At 51.1% G+C, this 13,197-nt stretch overlaps 1 protein-coding gene across 3 annotated transcripts in view; it reads left to right on the forward strand.

Moving 5' to 3' along the window:
• The first annotated feature begins 249 nt into the window (after positions 1-249).
• The window catches only part of CLCN4 (chloride voltage-gated channel 4), an 89,498-nt gene continuing 76,550 nt past the window's right edge, over positions 250-13,197 (forward strand). Inside the window, exons 1-2 of one of the 3 annotated variants that reach the window (XM_082375619.1) lie at positions 250-2,454; positions 3,613-3,880. The gene's annotated coding sequence lies outside the window, so the exon portion shown is untranslated. The remainder of the gene's footprint in view (positions 2,455-3,612; positions 3,881-13,197) is intronic. The other 2 variants (XM_082375615.1, XM_082375616.1) reach the window with 2 other exon arrangements.

Genomic DNA, 13,197 nt, shown 5'->3' on the forward strand with positions numbered 1-13,197 from the left:
CCTGGGAAATGGAAGATTTGGGTGCCTCAAATTATACTTTATAAGCAGGGTTTCTCTGCTTTGGCGCTGGTGATATTCTGGGCTGGAACATTCTCTGTTGCAAGGCTGCCCTGGGCACCGTAGGATGGCGAGCAGCATCCTGGACCTCCACCCACCAGATGCCAGGGGCACCCCCACCCCCCGCCCCGAGTTGTGGCAGCCAAAACTGTCCCCAGACATTGTCCAATGTACCAGCAGCAGATAAGAGGGAAAAAATGTAAAAGATTCAAAGGGATTAACAAGTAGAAATCTGTGTAGAAAACAGAAGGTGCCAGTATGGAGAAATTAAAGCTCAAAGGTTATTACATAAGTGTTTGAAGAATCTTTTCAGGAAGGATCTTAACGGCTATCTTTCAATCTTCACAGATAGCAGAATAAGAAGTGAATTTAAATGGAAGAGAAATTAAGGCTGGACCTACAGACGATGAAACGGTACCACCAGTTCTGAGCTGCCATCTTCCTTCCTAAAGATTTTTATGAGCAGAATAACCTAGGATGATTAGGAATTGTTCTCTCGGGGCTTTGCGGTTATGATTTGAGAATCTTCAAGGAATGAAATCTGCGTTAAAAAGCAAAATATACATAATCCATGATTATGTCTCCTACAGCGCTTTAAAAAAAAAAGCAATATCTGTTTCTTGTTACAAAAGCAATGCATGTTAATCGTAGAAAAATTAGAAAATGCAGCTAAGCTAAAAAGAAGAAAATGAGAAATACCCTTAATCTCACTAATGAGTGAAATACTAAGGTCGATACTTTAGTGAATTTGCTTCCCAGTTGTTTTCTCTGTTCAAAGGCATTTGCGTAGATATAAATATATTAAACTGTAGGGGGGGAAACTCTTCCCTTCTTCCCTTCTAGGTTTTTTGACTGGTCTAATAATTAAATTGACATAAAATGGATTAACAGGAGAGAAACAAATTTAATTTCCTACGGTAGGGGAGCCCATAGAATTCTGAGACTCCAAGAAGTCACCAAAGCAGGCAGCTTTTATACCTTCTAGACAAGGAAACCATATGTTTGTGAAGAATTGGAGAAACAAAGGGGTTTGGGCTTGGGCTAGCAAATTAGTGAAAGTAACAAGGTTTGTTTATACAGCCTTCCAGGTGGTGAATTCCCTGTCTCCGCAATAAGGATGCCTTTTATCCACCTGGTGGGGGGCAGGGTACCTTCACATGCTTTTGGGGGGACCAAGGAAGGTCAGCGTGTCTTTTTTTTGCACAGGCTGTTTCTTAAGCAACTTTAATTCAAAATAATCAGTATGCCAAGTGGCATATTTTGGGGGTGGCATATTCTGCTTCCCTTCAACATCTACATACATTCGTCGGATCATTCAGCACATAATGCTTTGGAGCTTGCTTTTTTTCATTTAAGACACCGTGAATGTCTTTCCATGTCGAAAAGTATCTATTACCATATCCGTTTTAATTCTTGTGTTGTACCGATGTCTTATAAACTTAACCTATCCTCTGTTTTTGGCCACTTAACTTGCTTCTGGTGCTTTGAGGTCATACATAATATTGCAGCAATTTTTCCTTCCACGATTCTTTCCGTTCCTTTCCTTTTTTCCTAATGAGGCTAGTTCCTGGAGCAAATGATAGCAATAGCTGTCGGGCCCACTGTATGTTTCAACCCGCGCATATTTGCAAGGTTTTTGGTAGGAATTGCTAAACAGCCCACCAGGAAGATTGTTCAATTTACATTCTTATGGGGGGGGGGTAATCTTTTTTTTTTTTTTAAGTCCTTGCCAAAAGGACAATGTCATGGGTGGAGGTGGAGGATGTCGGAAGTGATCTCATTCTGCTGAAAACTGTGCGCCCCAGTTTTAGGCTTTTCCTGAATTGCCTGTTTGCTGTAATGTTCTTCACACTTGAACAATCACCTGGAGAAGAGAAGGTGAAACTAACCTACTGGCAAAAAAAATCGCCCCACGACGAGGAAGGTGCCTCTGCTTGAGTCACTGCCGCCAAGCCGGAACGCAGAGCAAGTCACTTCGGACGTCGGAGGGCATTTTACAGACAGCCCCGCGTCCCAGCTCCCGTCGATTCTTGGAACTCCCACCACCGTAGTCCCGGCAGCCCAACCCCAGCGGGCAGCGCGTCCCGTGTCGGGGGCGCTGGGTCCTCTGTGCGCCCGAAGGAACCGACCGTACGAGGCTTGGAAGGGCCTCCGAGCCGAGGGGACCCAGCCTGCGGGGCAGGGCGGAGTGGCTGGGCGGAGCACGTGACGCTCGCAGCCTGGCTCTTGGCTGGGGGGAGTGGGGGCCCGCCCCGCGCGCCCAAGGCTGAAATCGACTTCTGCCTCTGGCAGGAAAATGAGCTTGTCAGTTTCTGTCTCTAGCGGACCCTCAACCCCGTGGAGCAGGGGATTTCGGTGGCATTTAAATTTTATATCTCAGGAATCTGAAAGCAAAAGGTAAGTTGCTTATCACTCAGAAAAACAAATGAGAGGAAGGACCTGGAATACCGTACGGCCACTCTGTTGATTTTTAAAATCGAGTTGAAAATAATCGATCGCTGGGCGAGACAAGGGCCATTATTTAGCCCCAAATTAGAGACTGACCTTCTGAACAGAAATTTGGTTAATCAGGAGGGGATGGTGGTAAAAGGCCCCGGGGTTAAATATAGAAGGACATGAAAGCTGCCGGAATAAACAGCAAGTAAGTAACCCTGGCCTGCTTGTGAAACAACCCATTTCACATCTCTTTCAGGGGCGCCAGCGAAGGGAATGTTAAAATTGCAATTTAAACTCAAACGAAAGGAAACTAATCTATATGAAACTGGAATACAAATAAAAACAGTTCCTGCTTTTGCTCTTTCACATTTCAAAAACGTTTATGTGGTTTGGCAAGAAAGTTGATATCTTCACAGTTTAAGCCTGAAATATGCCATTTCAAATTTATGAAATGATCACAGTTGGAATTTTCTAAGTCCCTCTAGGCAAGGCTGTTTCAGTTGTGAATGAGAAATATTGACATTGTACATATTTTCTGTAATAGATGACTCACTTCCGCAGAATGTGATAAAAATTAGAAAACGTATAATAATGAGTTATTGCGAATTAACTTTCATGTCTGAGAGATCAAATTCTTTGCCAGAAGATTTAAGAAAACAGACACAAGTACAACCATGCTCATGCAATAGCGCTTTACTTTAAACAGTCAAATGTTCAAGTAAGAAGTATAACTATGTGGTGTCACTGTTGTTTTCTTCGGCAAAAACACGTTGATATTGGAATGCAGGTACTGAGAGTAATTAAAAGCATTATTCATCAGTGCAGTTAGTATTACATTCCACAATGAATATGCTTCAAATTAATGTATTTGATATACGGTTTGAAACATGGACCCTCTATGCAAAATATGTATATGCACTCTGTATTTTAACTGTCATTTTGATTTGCACAAAATAGATTTATTTATTTAGTTCTCCATCGCATTTGATAAAGACTTTCTAAAAATAAAAGACTAAATTATTTCCTTTCATTACTAATCCCCTTATTGAAATCCTATTACCCGCGTGGAGGCTGGAGTCATTTGGGTCTCCCCTTCTGTGTGCTGTTTGTTTCCCACAGTTCGTGGAAGGCTAGGCCAGCCGCCCACACCAAACACTCCGCCCTGGAAGGAGGCCAGAGCGAGGCTTCCCGGGCACTCGCTCCTCACCTCCAGGGACTTCCAGGGTCTTTCCCCCCCGCCCCTCCCCTCCTCGCCCCGAGGGCGTCACGTGGCGGCGTGAGCCCGCCTCCCGGTGACGTCAGCGCGTTCGCAGCCGTTGCGCCGAAGAAACGATGCTCTAGGATGCGGTGCAGGTGGGCGAGTGGCCTGCGCCATGCGGCACTGCAGGTAAGGGACTCTGCAGGAGGAGCCCCTGCAGCCCGTCGGCGCCCCAGGAAGCGAAAGTGGGGTTTCTGGCTGCTGCGGCTGCTGCAGAGGCACCAGGCAGCAGGGGGGCGCGGAGGGCGGCCGCTGCAGGCTCACGCGTGACTTGGGTCTTGGCAGGCGCACCCTGGGAAAGTGGGCAGGGGCCCGACTGAAAGACCCGGGCCTCTTTCACAGGAGGGGAAAAAAATCAGGAATGATCACAGTACACGCATTGTAAGGAGAGAGCGGGGCTTGTCAAAGGTAACTGTTTACCGACGGTCATTGTGCTTCTTAAATAATGACGCGTTTACTGATTCTCCTTACGGGGGTTTGTCCTCAGTAGTCAGCCTGATTTCTTTCAAAGGCAAGCTGCTGCTTTGCTTGAAATGGAATGGAAACTTCTTGGTTAGCATTTGAAGAGCTAGATGTGCGGTCTAGATTGTTTGGCATTATTTTGCAAGGTTCCAGCATTTAAAGGGGTATGTCAGAAATGTGTTTGTTTTCTCCAGGTGTTTTAAATAGATTAAAAAATAACAGTATCCAGTAAAATAAAATAAAGCTTCCAATGCGCGTGTAGGAGAGTGCAAACCAGCTACGTCTGTTCAGGACAAAAAGGTCTTTAGAAGGGGGTGGAGCTGGAAATGAACACCAAAAGCCATGAATTTCCAGTGTTCTTTTTGATTCCATTGCTAAATAATTTGCTTGCTGAAAGAAGGGGCTTGATGACGCAGTGGCAGATGGAGGGGCGTCAGCTGACTTCAATTTTAGCAGAACAGGGGGTGGGATTTTAATGGACTCTTTTGAGAGTTCAGGCCTGTGTTTACATTCCTTTCTCTGGTTCACATATGACCCGAGGCCAGGACATGTGTGGGTACCTTAGGAGGAGAATGTGGCGTTCTTTCCTGTAAAACGTGACCCCTCTGGAAGCCGTGGTATCACTGAATTGTATTGGAACTCACACCATGAATCATTTGACCCATGCAGCAACTGTGGGAGGACCTGTAAAACGATGCTATTTTCGTTGGTAATTCAATAAGGCATTTCTTTCAGCGTTTGGACACCCTGATGCGTTGCTGCAGTAATTCAGTAATTAATTTACTGCAGTTTTCTTCATTTGGTTCAGGTTGGCTATTAGAGTGCAGATCCTCAGGTCCCTACCTTCCCTTCTCCCCCAGCCCACCCCTAGACAGACAGAGCAGATGATAGACAGATGTAGTAGAGACGTGACTCCACTTCTGGCTTTGGGACTGTGGAACCTGGGACAAGTCACTTTGTGTCTTTGGGACTCAGTTTTCTTGCCCCCAGAGTCACCAAGGAATTTATACCAGGGTTTCTCAGCCTTGGCACTATTGACGTTTGGGGCTGGCTGAATCTGTTGTGGGCACCGTCCTGTGCTCTGGAGGATGTTTGTTTAGCTGCGTCCCTGACCTCCGCCCACTAGATGCCAGTAGCCCCCTCCCCCCAAGTTGTGACAATGAAAAATGTCTCCAGACCCTGCCACTTGTTCCCTCGTGGCGCTCCATTGCCCCTGGTTGAGAACCACTGATTTGGATGATCTTGAAATGTTCTTCTGGCTCTGGTATTCTAGAATTCATTTTCCTATGATTTGTTTCATGCTGAGCCCTTGGTCAGAGATCCGATTCCCTTTCATGATGTTGTCAATGCGAAGACTTTTTTATGCTCTGGGGTTCCAGAAGTAGCTTCAGTCAAAGAGGGGAGGCCTGCTTTGTGTGCCAGTCGTAGCTGGGAAGCTAGCTTGCCAGAGTGTCAGGGAAAGAGCGAAAAACACAAGCACTGGATCAGCGTGTTTGGAACTGGGGTAGCCCAGACTCCCCATCCTTATCTGCAGAAGTGGGAGTAGAAGGACCTGTGTGGAGGCGTCGAAAGGAGGGAGTGAGATAACGGGGGTGCTGGTGCCCGTTGTGGCCGCCACGGTCATGCGCTTTACGCTCCAGTGCAGGACTGGCCGCTAAAGGTCTGGCTCTGACACTTCAGAGAGCGGCTTTGCTGCATCACTTCACCTCTTGGAGCCGTTGCCGAAAATGTAAATGGGGCTACTGTACTTGCTGGTCCTGCTTCTTTGGCTTCTGGGGGGATCAGATGGACGTAAGAGGGTCAGCAAGCTGGAAACTCCCGGGAGACAGGAAGCAGTGATGGCAGTGGCATTGCAAGGCGTGGGCCATGTGTAGTGGGTTTGGGGGAGGGAGCTTATAATGATCAGAAAAATTATCCTTGTCCCCCCACGGGCCTGGGACTGTGGTGTGCCCCTCCCCCAATACCCTTGCCCTCAGCTCGCTCTCTCTGCCTCTTCCTGGCCCCATACAAATTGCTCTCCTGGGGGAGGGTTGGTCTTTAGTGAGAAAGAGCCAGTGTGCAGAGACCAGGGCACAGGCAGCCTCCTTTGTCCACTTCCAGCCATTTTCTTTACAGGTGGCGCCCACAGCCGGCCAGGTAGCTTGTCCCCAGAATGGCTTGGCACCCTAGGTGGGTCATTGGGCGCTGTCTCTGCACCCAGTCAGTGATGTGAAAGAAAATGAAAAAAGAGTGAGGGCTTCCCTGGTGGCGCAGTGGTTTAGAATCTGCCTGCCAATGCAGGGGACACGGGTTCGAGCCCTGGTCCGGGAAGATCCCACGTGCCGCGGAGCCACTGGGCCCGTGCGCCACAGCTACTGAGCCTGTGCTCTAGGGCCCACGAGCCACAACTACTGAAGCCCGTGTGCCACAACTACTGAAGCCCGCACGCCTAGAGCCCGTGCTCTGCAACAAGAGAAGCCACTGCAGTGAGAAGCCTGCGTACCGCAGCGAAGAGTAGACCCCCTTGCCACAACTAGAGAAAGGCCCCACACAGCAAGGAAGACCTAATGCAGCCAAAAATAAATAAATAAGTTAAAAAAGAAAAAAAAGAAAATGGAGGAGGCTTCTCCATCAAATGAGACTTAAGAGATGGGATCACTGTCCTAGGCAGCTCTGCCGCTGTGACAGCACCGCAGGCTGGGTGGTTTACCAAGAGACGTTTATTTCTCACAGCTCTGGAGGCTGGAAGTCTGAGATCAGGGTGCCGGCGTGGTTGGGTTCTGGTGAGGGCTCTCTTCTGGATTGCAAACGGCTGCCTTCTCCTTGTGTCCTCACATGGTGGGAAGAGAGCAAGCTAGCTCTCCGGCCTCTTCTTATAAGGGCACTAGTCGCATGGTGAGGGCTCCATCTTCATAACTTAATCACCTCCCAAAGGCCCCACCTCCTAATACCATCACATTGGGGATTAGGATTTCAATATATGAATTCTGCGGGGGGATACATTCAGTCCATGACAATAACCAAATACAACTTGTGCCCTTGATTGGATCCTGGCCTGAACAAACATCGGTAATAGGCTTTGGGGACACCTGGGTTATTTTTATGTGCCTGCCTTCTCGATCATGTGAGGAAACGATTGTAAGTTTGATTAGGTGCCATAATCTTGTGGTGTGGTGGGCACCCAGCTCAGCCACTCGTCATTCCTGACACCGAAGCAGTGAGGTGAGACATGCTTGTTTCCTGCTGCCATGTTTCAGGGTAATTTGTTACACAGCAGTAGGTAACTAACACGTGTATATGTACAGGAGTCTTATTTTTCAGTGATGCATGCTGAAGTAGTTAGGGGTGAAGTGTCATGAGAGCAATAAGTTACCTTTAAAGTTTTTTGGTTTTTTTTTTTTAACATTTTTGGAGATCTTTTTAATGTATGGCTGAATAGAAGACAGATGAATTCTCAAACCTGCTTCTGCATTCAGTCTGTTGCAGTATCACATGTCATGTAGCCTTTGGAAAATTCCACTGTACACTCATGAGAGAATGAGAATGGAAAAAGGCAAATAAAAGTTTACAATTATTATAAGGATGTTTTTGACAGCATGGACCCCCTTAAAAGGCCTTGGGGACCTCAGGGTGTCCCCAGACCACACTTTGAGAACCACAATAATTTACTTTTAAATGGTTCAGTTGAATGAAGAGAGAGCGAGAAGAGGCAAATACAGTCAAATAGGAACACTGGTTGAATCTGATTGGTGTTATTCATTGGACTCTTCTCCGTCATGTGCTGTGTATTTGAAAATGTGCACAATAGAAAGAAAGAAGGTAGAAAAGAAATGTAGACTCTTGGACATGTGAGGGGTTCTGATTGAGATCTGAGGGTGGAGCCCACGGGGAGCATTTTTAACCTGAGCTCCAGGTGCCCTTGACCGCATGAACCTGAGGCCCCAGCGGAGACCTGCTGGCCCGGAGGTTCCCAGGTTACCCAGCAGCCCTCCAGCCCTGCACCCTCCCAAACCAGACCCAGGGGGATTAGTTAGTGGTGAGGAGGGTGGGTGTATGAGCCCTCTGCAAATTCTGGCGTGTGGGCTGCGGGAAAGGCCTTATTATCAAACCCTTGCTTGACTGTATTGTCAGGGGCTGGCCAGAGATAAGTTGTCCTTTCTAAGGGCAGGGGTGGTTTCCTTTCTAGAGAGTGATAAGTATTTTTTGAATGACTTGTTTTCCATCGAAATAGTAATAGATGCTTTTTGGGAGGATTTCACACAGGATAAAGGTTATGGAAAGAGGACAAAGTCTCTTTCCCATTCCCGGTCCCCCATCCCACTTCCAAAGGCAACCACTGATAACTGTCTTATATACTGTTTCAGAAAATGTCTATGCAAATACATCCATCTATAGAAGGTATACAGCACTTTCCTTTTTCTTTTTTCTTCACTAGGATGTAATTTACATGGAATGAAATGCATGGATCTTAATTCAGTTGGTTTTGACCAACTGAAGAGAACATTCTTGGTACTCCCAGAGGGCCTCATCTTGCCCTCCTTTAGTCAAATCCTCTGGCTGGAGGGTACCACCATGCTGATTTCTGTCAGCACAGTTTACTTTCGCCTGTTCTTGAACTTCTTATACCTGGAGTCCTATGATCTGTACACTCTTATGTCTGGCTTCTGCACTGGGCATGATTGTGAGATTCATCCGTGTTGTATCATGTAGCACTGATTCATTCATTCATTCCATTTTCTTGTGAAAGTACTTGGGAGAGTAATATACTTGATAGACCTCGTTTCTCTTACTCCTGCTGTTTGGAAGCTGTTGTACATACATCAGCTTGCTCACAGCATGTTCCAGAGTGTGGACGGTGTGGAAGTTTACTTAACCAGTCCCCTCTTGATGGGTGTGTGGATTCCTCAAGCTTTTGTAATCAATGCTTATGGTATTACGCCAATGTAAAAATGCCAAACAGGAGAAGACCTCTGGGATTATTTAAATGCATAGAATTTAGATGTTGGAAGCTAGCTAGCTTCAAAAATCAAAGCAACCCTTATATTTTACATATGACCAAGAGATGCCCCGAGAAGTCAGGTGACTTGCCCAAGGTCACGTGACCAGTAGCGACAGAGTTGGGGAACCACCCAGGTCCCCAGACGCCTTGTACAGAATGTTCTTTTTTGCACTATAGGCTGTGTGAGGGAAGGAACTGTGTGTGCTTTGTTCACCACTGTAAACCCAGCACATAACACGTGGCAGAGTAAGTGCTCATTAAATATTTGTTGGATGAAAAATTAAGTGAAATGTTAGTACCCTGAGAAAAGACCACCGATATCCTGAGAACTGCAAAGGCGTTTCCATGAGACGTGAGCCTCGATATTCATTCATTCATTCACTCCCTCATTTACTTCTTTGTTCAGCCAGTATCTGTTGGGTCCCTGCCGTGTGTCTAGGCCAGGGTTTCTCGCCCTGGACACTGTGGGCTCTCGGGCCGGATGATTCTCTGTGGGGGGCTGTCCTGTGCACTGTAAGATGTTTAGCGGCGTCCCCGGCCTCCACCCGCTCGATGTGGGTTGCACCCACTGCCCCGTCCCCCACTTGTGACGGCTGAACTCCAGACATTGACAAGTGTTCCCTGGTGGGCAAAATTGCCCCTGCTTGAGACCTACCAGTAGTCTAGGCGCTGGGGTTTACCGTGGAACCAAATGGCCAAGGTTCGTGCCTCGGTGGAAGTGACATTGAAGTCGAGGAAAGAGAAGATAACTGTATTTGATAGGTTGTGCTGTCGCATGAAATATAGCGGGAGGCGGAGGGTGGGCAGTGGTGGCTTCAGAACCCTGGTTAGACAGGGCGGTCACGGAGGCCCCTCTGGGGGCCCACACGTGACCAGGGACTGAGGGGGAGCCACGTGAACATCGAGGGGGCAGAGAGCTCCGGCTGAGGGAACAGCCAGTGCAAAGGCCCTGAGGCGAGGCAGCAAGGAGGTGGGCGTGTCCAGAGAAGAACCGCCCAGAGAAGCGTGGTGGGAGAGGTGCTTGGAAGGGTGGCTGGGCGGACCCTGTGGGGACTCGGCAGGAGTGGCACCAACCCTGGTGGCTCTAGGTGTGATGGCAAGCCACTGGGTGCTCTTGGGTGGGAGAGTGACACTTCGGGACTTGTGTTCGAACGGATGGCTCTGGCTGCGGTAAGGAGAGAAGTCAGAGGTGGGTGAGAGAGAAAGCAGGGTGGCCGGCGAGGAGGTCGGGACGGTGGCCACGTGAGTGGTGACCTGGGTGGCCAGGTGAGCTGCAGCTTAGAGGACCGTGCCCTTAACCAGTTTAGCAGCCGTGTCGTGCTTGGAGCCAGGCGGGCCTTGGTCGTCAGAGGAGCGCGTGCGGTCAGGTAGCACTGTGAGTGTGACGACAGCGCCGCGAGGTGGAGGCCGCCTGCAGCGCCTCTCAGGACAGTGTCACCAGTGACGGGCGGGGGTTCGCAGGGACAGCACAGGCGACAGCTCTTGCATTCCACAGATGACACTGCAAAGGCTCCCCTTCCGGCCTCCTGGTGTGGATGAAGTCGCTCGAGCTTTCTCGCGGGCCCTCGAGCCCGCCGCCTGCCTCTTTCCCTGTGGACGGGCTGTTCTCTGCCTGGAGGGCTACGCCACCCCCGTGCTGGCCAGCCTGGGTCGCCCACTGTCCACTGTCGCCGAGCCCTCCCGTGCGGGTCCTTGTGCCGGTCCTGAGAGCAGGCAGCTGGCCGTCGGTTGGACTGATGGAGGTTTGAGACCAGAGCCTTACCCGTTGGAGGCGACTGTCCCCCTCCTGGGGTCCCGTGCGGGGAGAGCCCTGCGGGCTAGGCCGGGCCCTCGACCCCCCGAGGACGCTGCCGGGCCTGCTCCCACCAGCGGCAGCGCTGGTCCGGGGGTGGGGGTGGGGTTTGGCCGGAGGGAGCGTGACACAGACACGCCGAGTTCTGTTAATCCCCTCGGGAGGTCTGGTCCTTGCCCTGGTGCCCGGGGACCTGCTGACTCATTTCTCGTGGCTGCTGTTGCTGCCCCTGGGCTCGCCCCGCACTTTTTACCGCGTCTCTGGGGGTGGCCGGAGCTTACCTCCTGCCGGGATCTTAGCCTCCCTCCTGGGTTGCGATGGTCAGTGTAAAATTTATTGTTTCCATCCACCGGAGCCCTTGGAGGTGCTGGTTGGGTTAGGACGAGAGGGGCCACCGCAACGATCCCAGACACATTATTTTCCTCTTAGCTCCGTCAGGTCTCCCACCAGCCCCCCTTTTGCCCAAAACATAGGAATTGACTGACATTTCAGCCCTCACCTTGGTGACCCCGCTGGAATACGGTTAAGCCACCCCGTGGCCGTGTTCCCGCTGTGGCCTTGCTCTGAGGACACTGCGAAGGACACCTCGAGGCTGCATTGGAGGACTCCGTGCATTTAACCTTCACGGACATGCTGGTTGTGAGTGTCTGTGACATTGTTTTCATCCCCGAGGGGGAGTAGCCCACATGAGCAGGAAGTAGATTGTTGCCGAGGAAGGTGGTCTGCAGAGGTCCCAGGAGAGGGAGGGACACGGCAGCGTTTCTCACCAGCATCGTCTTCAGCCGCTGTCATGGGCTGATATTGTGTCTCTCAGAGCGCACGTGGTGAAGTCCTAACCCGTAGTACCTCAGAATGCGACCTTACTGGGAGATGAGAGCTTTGTAGAGGTAATCAACTTAGAACGAGGCCCTGAGGGTGGCCGCGGTCCAGTGTGACTGGGGTCTTTATAAGAAGAGGGGGTCTCTGCACAGACAGGCGCAGGACGAAGAGGGTGTGAAGGGGCGTGGGGAGAAGACGGCCGTCCGCCAGCCAGGGAGAGAGGCCTGGGACGGATCCTGCCCTCACAGCCCCCAAGGAACCAACCCCGCTGTCACCTGGATCTCAGGCTTCTGGCCTCCGGCACTGGGAGACAAGAAGTTTCTGCCGTTCGAGCCACCCGGCCTGTGGGGCTTGCCAGGGCAACGCTGGTGAACTAATCCAGGTGTTTGCCGGGGCACACGAGCCATCGCCCCCCCGGGAGGTTGGACGGTAACCCGGCAGCCTTTACTTGAGCGCTTTCCGCGCAGTTTAGGAGAAGCTTGGCGAGCAGCGCCCTCTCCGTGGAAGCAGGTAGCTCTTGGGTCCCGAGAGGAACGAGGCCTGTTCAGTCCTCTCCCGACCCAAGAGGAAGGGTCCTCGGGCCCCGGTGGGAATCTGGCTCCCCGCTCACTGTCTGTGGGACTTGGGCTTGAGACCTAACCTCCCCTCTGCCTCAGCTTGCTGATCTGTAACGTGGGCCTGAGGGTGACGGCATTTACTTCACAGAGTGTCAGGAGCCCTGGTGGCTGATGCGTGTGACGCGCCTAGGACGGGAGCCCTATCCAGAGTCGTTGTTGTTATTATTACTGTGCGGAAGTTCTCCATCCTTGGCCCCGGGTGCCGGGGACGCGGAGACCTCATGGCCGTCTCCCTGCCCTCTGGGGTGGGGGGCGGGATGTGAGAACACTGAGTCCATGGTGTCACCGGAGGCCACGTGCCTTTGGCCTCAGCCCCTTCCCAACACGCAGGCTGTGTTCCGAAAGGAGACAAATAGCCGCGCAGCCCTGGGGCCACAGGAGCCGTGCCACGGAAGGCGGCCGTGCCCTGCACCGGCTCGCCAGCCTTGGGGGGCAGAAGGGGTGCGGGGAGGGCTGGGGGCTGGGCAGGGGCCAAGGGGGAAGCAGGAGGGGGAGGTCGAAGTGACCCTCCCCCTCTGTGCCCGCTCCAGGCAACATTTTGAAGCTGACAAACTTTAATTCTCACGTCTCTTTCTGTGCAGCCTGCGGCTTGAGCTTTCTTCTCTTGGGGACGCCGGAGGGTGCCGTGGCCCTCGGCCTCTCGCCACGTGGCCACCAGGGGGCTCCTCTCAGTGTCGGCGCCGCTGGGTCTAACCCCCCCGGGGAGCGCCGTGCGGTGGCTGGAGGGTTGGCTAGAGGGGGTGGATGAAGCGTGGCCCGTCACCCGCCTAAAGGTGTC

The sequence above is a fragment of the Balaenoptera borealis genome (assembly GCF_965194805.1).
Source record: "Balaenoptera borealis genome assembly, chromosome: X".
Lineage (NCBI taxonomy): Eukaryota > Metazoa > Chordata > Mammalia > Artiodactyla > Balaenopteridae > Balaenoptera > Balaenoptera borealis.